Source organism: Camellia sinensis, chromosome 2, assembly GCF_055761805.1.
Source record: "Camellia sinensis isolate YWXY chromosome 2, ASM5576180v1, whole genome shotgun sequence".
Classification (NCBI taxonomy): domain Eukaryota; kingdom Viridiplantae; phylum Streptophyta; class Magnoliopsida; order Ericales; family Theaceae; genus Camellia; species Camellia sinensis.
This window is the reverse complement of record NC_138962.1, coordinates 138093557-138105030: the sequence shown is the minus strand read 5'-3', so window position 1 is coordinate 138105030 and position 11474 is coordinate 138093557.

The following is an 11474-nucleotide window of genomic DNA, read 5'->3' as shown; positions in this document are numbered from 1 at the left end:
ACTTTTGGACATTAAACAACACATCTAAAGTGACTTGAGGGAATTGAAAGCGGGTTTGTGATCAAAGTGACATACCTTCTTTAGGAGGTTATATTCTCACACCTTTAATCATCTTTCTCCATTTCCTTCTTTAATTCATGCTTTATACTATTGTATAGCTGTAACAAGTTCTCATGGATGTGGAGGGAGTAGCTTTAGCCACCCATTCATTGAGTTGATAGTTTTTTTTCTTAACTTTGTTGCTTTTCTCTAATATCTAGCTTATATGTATTTTGGACCCTTGTAAATGTGATTGGGAGTAGTTTTTAGCCATCCATCCACAAGTTTAATAAGTAAAGTAGTTGTTTTGTTTTTTTTGTTTTTTTTTTTGTTATTACACTCTTCTTCTTCACATATCCTATATCTTAAGTCCATTCAACCTATGTATTCCAACCTATGCTCAAAGATGATGGGTAGAATGTTTGTTTCATAGGGTTGCTTGAGTGATTCTTGGAATTTGATGCTGAGAGAGTTGTGTTCTTTCCCTTTTTGGTTGTTTTTGGAAGTAAAACAAGAGATTTTAGGTCAAAGGACATTGAAATCTCCCCTCTCAATCATTGTTCTATGACAAGAGGATGAGCTTTCAATGGATTTGATGGATCCCTTGTTTTAGTAAGCAAAGCTTCCACCAAAAAATGATTTGCATTAATCTACACTCTCAACTTAAAAGCATGGATTTGGGCGTTGATTTGCCCTTATTCACAAAGAGAAGATGTAGTTCTTATCTATTTTTTGAGCTTGAATTTGTTCTCGATTTTGATTCATTTAATCATTGATTTATTACAAAATATCCGTTGTATATACCTGTTTATATCATTGTTGAGGGTTCTAGCCCATCCATCTCTTCTCCTAGTGATCCCTATTAGTAGAGGAAGTAGAAATGATGAGCATCCCCCAGAAAGTGCCCTTCTGGCCTGTATCCTAGAATTCTACATTGACCTAAACCTTAGCCGAATGAATAATTCAGCTGGCCACTGCCTGGTTTGGCTGGCTCATCTTTTGTTTGGCCGGTCATTTTCCCCCAAGAACAGAGCAAACAGTTTTTGGAGAAGTGCTCTCTTGGATAGTGCTAAAGCTCCTAGGTGATTTATTCATTTTGATTTGTTAGATTCAATAATAGTTTGGCTAAATCCATTCAATGTTGTAATAATTACTCTCTCTCTCTCTCTCTCTCCCTCCATTCTTTCTTATTTAAAATGTTATAATAACCCCTAACCCCACGTCTTTCTTACCATTTTATTTACGAGCTTTTGGTACTATATCATGCTCATTTTTTTTTTTAAATTTTTTATCATACTTGTATATTGCATCCATTTTTCATGCACTTGAGTTTGGTTCATATGTATTTATGGAATTTATTATTTTCAAAGATGAATATGTGTGTTGCTACATGTCTTGAGATGACATCCATGCCATTTCTTAGTATTTGGAGCCCTACATACACGACGTGTATATACTGCATTAGTCAATTGTATCTAGGATCATGCACACAAATGTACATATCTAAACATTTCTTGGGACCCACCTTGGAGTACCAAGTGAGGAATTTTTGGCTTTAGCATATTGCATGTGTATGTTCCTTATCATATTTGTTGCTACATCATGAGGCTAAGTGCTTAAAGGAGATATCTGTTTGAATGCCGGTAGATGGAGGTTATGTTGTTTATTTTGGAATGTAGATAATTCTTATGCTGAGTTTGTGCAAAAAGCCTTCAAAATTCAAAGCATAACGAAAATTAATGACACAATCTATACTTGCATGCCTCAGATAGTAATGGTAGTGCTATTAATAACTGACACATGGATATATATTGATTATAAAAACCATATTATAACTTAGTAGAGGCTGATCTTTTGATCGGGTGAGTGGGGTACTCAATTAATGACCTTTCCCTCTCATACCTAATTTCTTGAGTCGAGATAATTTGGTTATGACAGACAGTGGCCTTTGGCACGAGTCCCGGGTTTCCTAATTTTTCCAAAAGATTAGATGGCATCTTTGAAATCTGGTGAGGTAGTCAATTTTCTAGCAAATGTTTTGCAATAAAATGGATTTTCTACAAAAGTTGCCAGATTTGGATTCTCATTTTCTATTTCGCATTGCACTGGTGATATCAGATTAGAAATCAATGGTCTGAATTGTCGGGCACGCTTGGTAACCTCAAAGGTATCTCATAATTTCTAGCGACTCTGTTGGGGAAACTAGGAGAACTTGACTCAAACTTCATAATGTAGATTTTATTTTCATATGTATATTCATTGCTTTTCATGCATGGTGCGCTTAAGTCACTGTATTTGCCATCTAACATCCCAGACAGCTGGCTGGACATGGGCTTTGTTATGGTGGAAATACAAGCCTCGGATCAGGATCACCAAATGTACTACTTGATCCTCCTTTCTAGAGCTGAGCAATGAATTCATGAAATCCGTAATCCGATCTGGTCCAGTAGGTTTGGATTGATTTTTTGAATCCATGGTTCGGTTCTGGATTGAAAAATTAAAAATCTGTAGTCCACGGATTGGTTCCGGATTGGACTTGATCCGGACCGTATACAAATAGGCTATATTTATATTATACACCCTCTCACATAGTATCTTCTCTTATTTCATATAAAACCTAAACCCAAACCTAAACCCGCATAGTATCTTCTTTTATTGCTTTTGTTTGTTGGTTTTTAATTTTAATTTGTAATGGTCTAAATACTTATGGTGGAACCAGTTTTCTTATGGTTGTTTAAATTCTAGAACATTATTTTGCTATTATGAGAAGGCATGTTGCTATTGTGGCATTAATATGATGCTATGTTTATGTTTTTATGAAATTAAAATGTTCTATTTTTTTTGGTTATTTAATTATGTGAATCCATGGTCCTAAACTGATCCAATCCGTATTTAAATGGATTGGTTCGAATTGGTTCCACGATTTAAACGGATTGAATTGGTTTCAATTTTTTAGGAACCGTAGATAATGGATTAGTCCTGGTTTTATCCCAATCCGAACCAATCCGGACCATGCTTACCCCTACTCCTTTCACTTATAGGTGTTGGGAAGGGTAGGTATATCAGGTGTCTTGCTGAGGTACCCCTTTTGACCAGACTGACCTAGTGCATATATTAAGCTCTAGCAACTTCCACAATTAGGACATGATGCTTTCCCGTGTCTAAGCCGCAGTGATACCACTTGTTTAAATAGTGAAGCCCTAGTTAGTCTCCAAAACTAGGACAAGGTATCATGTGAGAACCTGAGAGTTTTTCTTCTTCATTGCTCGAGTGGCAGATTGTTCACTCGAGCAGTCTTGCGGGTCATCCAGTACTTTTGCAGGTCTGAACTTTTGTGAGTTCGCATTTTGAGCTCGAGCGAAAGTTTCATCGCTCGAGTGGTCTAATGTCTCTAACGCTCAAGCACAAGTTTCATCACTCAAGCGGTCTATTCGGGATCAGCACTTTAAAAAGCCATTTTGGGTCAATTCTATATCATTCATTCTTTCTCTCTCTCTCTCTCTCTCTCTCTCTCCTGCCATTTTTGAGGGTTTCGAGCTTTCTAGCTTGGTTTTCATCTATTTCCAGTCACTTTCTACTCTTAGGTCCATATACCAAAACGTAGAGCACGAAGAGAGCTTTCTAATAATCTATGTGGATCATGTTTTCGTTGAAGTTGGATTTTATGGCTTTCTCTTCTTCTTGCTAGAGGTAGGGATTTCTTTACTCCTTCTCAATACTTCCTCATAGATAGACATGTGGTATATTTCTATTGCATAAAAAGCAAAATTTAGTTATGTGATTTCAAATTCATAAAAAAGGTGTTTTGGATTTGAGTTGTGGAAAGTGAAATTATATCTTTTTTAGGAGCTTTTGGTGAATTGAGAGGTAGTCTATCTTGTTTATGTCATGAAAGGAGGAAAAACCCTAATTTGTATTATTAAAGGTTTGATGAAATGAAAAAGGGAAAAAGTTGGGCAATAGGTATGTCATGTATTATGTGGATCGTATTAGTGTAGTAATTGCTAAAAAGGGAGTTAACTGAGATATTGAGATTAATTTGAGAAATATATATTGAGTTGAGTTGGGTTGTGGTTGTGGTTGTTATCACGACCCAAACTTGCCTCTATAGGTTTAGCGTCGTAACCGGCCAGTAATCCTGGGATTACCAAAGGCCTCTGACCTGAATATCATAATATAAGGGGCTACGGAGGCAAATATAAAACATACATAGTCCATAGAGCTATGTAGACATACATGGGACACAAATTTTTTTTTTAAAAAAAATACATGAACCCATATATGACGTCAGATACATAACCATTCCATATTGTTATAATACTCAAAATAGGACAAAAGAGCTGTTACAAAACAACAAAAGTCTAACTCTTATAACTTGGTTCACAAAACTCGACCACTAAACTCAAAACTCGACCACTAAACTCTTTTCGGAACCTCCTTGGGAGGCACAACAGTTGGCCAACAAAATTGACCTCCAGGCAAACATCACTGAGCCTGGTCACCTACATACATAAATATTACAGTGAGCTGGAGTCCAGTGAATAATAACAGAGTAGAGATTTTAATGAATGAAGTGTATAACAAATTCAGAAATTAGATTTCAAATCTCTTATCAAATCAGAAACATAGTCATGTTCGTATTCGTATCAGAAATAGAGTCATATTCATATTCATATTCAAATCATGTGTGGTACATCCATTAGCATTAACATATCACGTTGGTCAAGCATCTCAAGTTCCATAAAGGAACTTCCGGTATGGGGTAACATATCTCATATGTGGGCCATGGTATTGTTTCCCTGGGGCGAGGGCCTCATGACCATAAGCCACAATATTATTTCCCCTGGGCTACCACAAAAACATTTCAAAGAATTGGATCATCATTCATGTAATCATAAAATAGCCTTTTGTATCGTTCAGAAATAGTTCATATCATATAATAATGTTAGAAAGTGTTTCATATCGAATATAGCTTTACTAAGTTATTACTCACAGATAGTTTCACAAATAGCTTCGATAGCAAACCAATGGATCGATAGCTCATGGCGCGTGACCTACACAAACATAACAGATACACATATTGAAACACATGCTTGGATAGTACTTAACTTATTTCATTTCGTTCCTCATATGTTTCTAAGTCTTGTCCTCATTATTGTGTCTTAATTATGGCTTAAGAATGCCTAGGATGCAATAAGGATGCCAAAGTATTTTGAAAACACTTAGTCAGTTATGCTAAAAATAAGGGTCTCGCTTGAGCGTAACTTCCTTCGTTTGAGTGAATGTTCAAACATGTGAGTGGTCACTCGAGCGCAACTTCCTTTGCTCGAGTAGTATGTAAACTCTACAAAAGTACTGGTAGTGTGATTTTTTCGCTCGACGCACGCTTAACGGTCGCTCGAGCGGTCTGCAAAATGTGTAAACTTCTGGGAGCATGCATTTTATGCTCGAGCCAACTTTTGGTCGCTCGAGCGGAGGTGAAAAAACATAGAGTGATCACTTGAGTGCATGATCCGTCGCTCGAGTGGAGGAGCAGAATTTTGGGATTTCCAGATTTGCTCCCAAGCTCAAAACTCCAATCTAAAGCTGCAAATCATGATCTTTTGGGCCAAAACTTAAGGAAACTTGTATAAACTTGGCAAACTTCATGGATTCAAAATCATTTCACAAAATCAAGGCCCAAAAGCATGCCAATTGTGTGAAATCAAACTCAAAACTTGAAAGTATCACATATATGCAATGGATTGAGTTCAAAGCTTCCAAATCATAATCAAATAAGATCAATTGATGAAAAACACGGTAACCTCTCAAACCTAAGGTAGAATTGGCACATGCATGTGAGAATTACTTGAAATTTAAACTAAAAAATGTGATGAAAGTGTATGCATCCATGAATGGCTTAATTCTCTTCATTTCTATTCTTTCATTACTCAACTTAATTCTCTAGAGTTCATGGCCTAAACATCATAATTGTACAATCCAAGGGTTGAATTCTTACCTAGGCTTTCCAAGGTGAGAGCTAGAGGGTTAATTCTTGAGTCTCTAAAGTCCAATGCCTTCAATTCCTAACAATTCCCTTGGCTTGAGCTTAATCCCTCTCCAAAATGACTCTCTTCGTCACGTTTGGAGCTCAAAGAGGATGAAATGAGAGTGTAAAGTGTATTCTAGGGGTCTCACATGCCTTACATAGTCTCAACTAATGAAGCCTAATTAACTTAATTTAAAGGTAACTAATTGGGATCATTTTATTCTAATTAATTGGTTTCGAATTGAATTTCAATTCAACCTACCATAAATTCCCAAAAAGTCCAAATAACACATAAATCAAGTCAATTTCGTGATTAAATGCCGATAAGGCCTTTAATTCACAGAACAAAGAAGAAATACAAACAAATATTCCTACAGCAGACAAATATAAACATGAATAATGCAACACACATGCAGCTAATTCAGAATTTCATCTTAATTACTTATTAAGCATTTTTAATCGTGGTTTAGTAGTTAATCATAGGTCAGGGTTGTTACAGTTATGGTTTTGGTCAACTATGGATTTGGAATTATTGAAGAAGGAAAATGAATATTTGGAACATGATTGGAGTATTGAGAATGATGGAATTGATTTTTGAAAAAAAAAAAAAAAATGAAATCATAACACTTTTGTAAATTGAGAATGAATGGGGGTTAAACATTGAAAATCTTACATGTTATTGTCGCTGTTGGGCTTAATGTCCTATAAGTTTTGGATTATTGTATTAAGTGTATTAAATGTATGTGCCTAGAGGTTTTGTCCTTGGTCATCGGTGGAGGATGACATTAATGTGTTGAATAGATCATGCGTATGTATTACACTTATGTTATTTATGCTTTTAGCATGTTGTTATGATCAGTGATGTACACGCGTTGAGAATGAGAGGTACTAATACCTTCCAGCTAACGCTTGGAGAACTTGGTAGCACTTAGAATGAGAGGTACTAGTACATTTCATCTAGCGCCTGGAGAACCATTCCGTTTTAGCTTGTGTTTGGTAAATTGGTAGAAGTACCATTTCCTTCCATCTTATGAATGGTAAATTGGCATTTCATTGTGGAAATGTGTATTTTTGGCTTACTATGCTTGAGGCAAGTAGAGCATGGGTTGGGGTTTTAGTGTTGCATCGGTTTATCTCTGTATATCATATGTGGTAGCGGTTTGGTTGATGAGGTCTGGTTGTATCATATGATTGTGTTGTAGTCTTGGCATGTACATTATTTTCTTTTCGTGTTAAAGGTATTGTATGTAAATTTGTGTGTAGAATGGGTTGTAGAAATGTTTCATTACCTTTGGGTTAGGGCTTGGAAATGTCATTCACGTATTAGTAATGGGTGTATGTGATGGATTGGGAGTGTAAGGAATGAAAGGTGATTTGGTTTTGTGAACACGTTATTGAAAAATGCGTTGTTAAAATATATTCTTTATGAAACAGATAATATAAGAAAAGGAATAGTTAGCGTTATGTATTGGTGAGCAAATTGGACCAATTTTGGAAAAAGATTATATATATACAAGTATACTTTGATTACAAACTGTGACATTAGTTATATTTTATGATATGAGCATTTATGATCATAACTATCTGTATGTTGTTGTCATTGTTTAGAATCATGTTGGGATCCTTACTGGGCTTTATGTTCATCTCACGTTGTTAATCCTTTGTTAAGTACAGGTTGATAAGTGAAACAAGATCGGTAATCTTCTTTAGGTGTTGGCCACGAGGCCTTTATTTGTTGGCAGAACGCTGTTGTTGTAAAGAGGGTTGAACTCTTTCTTTTTTATGTAATAGTGTAAGCCTATGGGAAATTTATCTAATTGTAATATGTTGCATTTCAATTTGTTTATACGATTGAGGGAATCTTTATGTATTTATGGATTTCAGTGGATTTCATTTCCATATTGTATAAATGAAGTGGACTTTAACGACATATATGGTGATGTTAACCAGGTAATAAAAAAGGGGGGCATGACATCCCAAGCCCCCATAGGGGTGTTGTCACAACGTAAACTTGCCCCTAAAAGTTCAGACATGACTGGCCTATACTTAGGCCTCAAAACCAAATTTCCTTAAGTTTTACTCAACATTAGGGCCTGAACGGAAGCAAATGTGTAACGCCCCAAATTTCTAGCCCAAATGATAAGACAACAATCATGGCTCTTTCAAGGAAAACTGAATATAAATCTCCAAATTTGCATTACATGATACAATAGTTCTTCATGCAACAATACAATAATCAAACAATAAGTAAATAAACAAATAAGTACCCCCAAGGGTTTACAAGTTTCCAAGGCTTGAACCTGGTTACACAAAATGGTTATTCAAACTCACACAAACACAGCCCTTGGCTTACACATAGAGTCACAGCAAAATGAGAGCATTGTACTCCCAACACACATACTTCCACGCCCCTAGTTGGGTGGGATCACCACATCTTTTCCTGCACAAAAATCCCGTAAGGTGAGCATAAAGCCCAGTAGGAAATTCTTAACAAAGTATATACATTTTATACAAGTCTCAAGAGATGAAATGCACATGCCATGCTATGCCCTTTTTGACAATAAATCACATTTTCATCTTTTGAAAACCATCATGCTCAATGATATCATGCAATTTCAATTGTTCAAAACTTAACAATTTATTTCAAGGGTGGTAAATACGACTTTGGTAATCCCTAGGTTGGTGTCTGCAAGTAGACTATACAAGTACTACTAAATTGTCATTTTTACCGGTATTAACTAGAAGGCTCGACACCTATTCGCGCGGATTTTCGGTCTTTCACCCCGAACTCTTAGGCCAACTTATTCAATATTATCTATACCACCTATCAAGATTTACCAACGTATTTACCCCAAAATCGTTCCATGAAAACTTATTTCTCAACATTCTTTTCTTAATGTAAGTTTTCAAATCAACTTTCAAAGTTTAATGTAATCAAATGAATTGATATGCCAATTTCACAAGATGAATATAAATACTTTTATTCTAATTCATCATCCAAGGAATAACACAATTCCCTCTTCTCAAGTATCCTTGACAATTAGTTTTTTCAAGACTATTTCAACATTTTGAACAATAATTTCCAAAATGAACAACAATTCTCATATTCCCTGAAATTCATCATTTATATAAATATAAATAAGAAATATTCCAAACATTCATTTATTTTGACACACAAAATAAATATAACAATATCATTCATGGATTTTTAGTCTCCTTGAAAAAAAATCCCCAAATTCTAGGTTTTCTTACCAAAACTATACAACTCAAATCTTTTGAAAGAAAACTTTTCAAAATCATCTTTTCTTCAATCAACGAAGATCAAAACCTATAAGATCATTTTAAAAGAACAAGAGACAAATGCACTTTCAAAATCGCTCAACTTTTTGAATCAACAATCAATTTTCAAAGCTATCGAAAGATGATTTTGAAAATCATATAGATCTTACAAATATATATATATATATAACTCTAAGAAAATCCCTACCTCAAGTTTTGAAGAAGAAATGAGATGAAACCCCCAAAATCAACGGTGTCGAAACTCGATTTTCACCTCACACAACGAAGCCCTTGAGAAGTTAACCAACTTTGATGAAGAACTTATGGCAAAACTCTAATGGATCTTGAGAAATCAAGCTTTTGATTCAATTTGGCGTAGGGAAATGTAGAGAGAAAATAGAGGAACGGGCTTTTAGAGAGAGAGAGATATACAAAAGTGATCTGAAATATCAGATTCACGAATTGATATAACATGGTCCGCTAGAGCGTGGAAAGCCCCGCTTGTGCGTCAAATACACTTTTCTAGTACTTTTGTAGACAGGTTAAACTTCTGGAACCAAACATTCTCCGCTCGAATGCATAAATGGCCGTTCGAGCGGGCAAGCAACTTCTAATGCATTTTGTATTTTTGCTTTGGGGGTGTTGCCCCTCAACCTTGCCAGGGCGCTGCCCAAGGACCCGCCAAGGGGCGCTGCCCCCTGGACCCCCGTGAGTTGACCGGGCAGCTTGATCCCTGCCAGGGCGCTGCCCTTGGATCCCTGCGAGCTGACCGGGCAGCTTGATCCCCGATATACTCAGCGAAGTGGCAAAACTGGGATCGCTACAAAATGTAATATCAAAATAAAATATCCATTAAGTTGTGTCTAAATGCCAGGATCTTAACACAACATGCCATACATATGTATATATAAGATTTTCATATACCGTTCATAAGTTCACATATATAAGTCCATACAAAGGGTAGCAACCCGAAAGTTGAGTACAAGTCAAGTCAGTCAAAAGATTTGACAAAATATGCCATTACACTGAACTCCTCAAAATAAAACAAGGTCCACTTCAGGTGACTCGACAAAATTGGTCCAGCAAAAGGCTCTTGAAGCCGACCTAGGGTTGTCCTCCTAGTTAATCACCTACATAGCATACATAAATATAGAATGAGCAAGGCTTAGTGAATAATAGTAATGTAAAAATATTCATGTGAATAAGCATAAGATACATAACATATAATTTCATGGGTTATTTTCTTGTCTCAGTCATGAATACGTAGCAAAACGGCCTTGGGCCCAATGTTATATAGAACGGCCTTAGGTCCAATATAATACAGAATGGCCTTAGGCCCAACATATCAACAGCTTTTTACAACGAATAGGGTAGATGGAACATCGGCATGTCTTCATCTCCCTAGGCCGTAAGGCCATGAGTCATAGGCAGTCCATATCATAATGGCCACGAGCCCATTATTCAATCATTCCAGTTATTCTATCAAACACAACTCATATAACTTATGCCGTTCACTAGCAAAGTAAATAATTACAGAAATAAAACATACCGTAACACTAGTATTACTCACTATGATGTGGATGAACAACAATCCCCTCCTGCACGTGCCCTACACATCGTACACAATTCATAAGTACATTACTTTTCTTTAGTTTTCTCTTTTTATTCTATGTTCAATTCGCTAAATCCCATTCAATTAAACGCATTATAGAAGCATCAAACAAACAGATTGACATGTTCAGAGGGTTAAAAACAGCAAAAGAAATTAACAGAATTTTCCACCTTTGGCCGCACATTCAGCTTCACACGTGCATTTATTTCAGAATGCAATCTTGGTCTCCCTTGTTTTTCGCACGTGCAGCTGTGAGCCCTGCATGTGCGGTTCTGGCTCTGTTTTTGGGCAGTCTGAATATCATCGAAATTTAAACTTTCCAAAGGCATTTCTAAGGGCAAATATGAGGAATATCTCTTCAATATCATATCATGTGAACATAATAAACATGAATTCATACATAAATAGATCATAATTCACTTCACGCAATTTATACAACCTAATAATCACATTTCTTTTTATCTTTTCATGGTTAAACAAAGTAGATACAAACATATGTGCAAAGACTAAAGATTA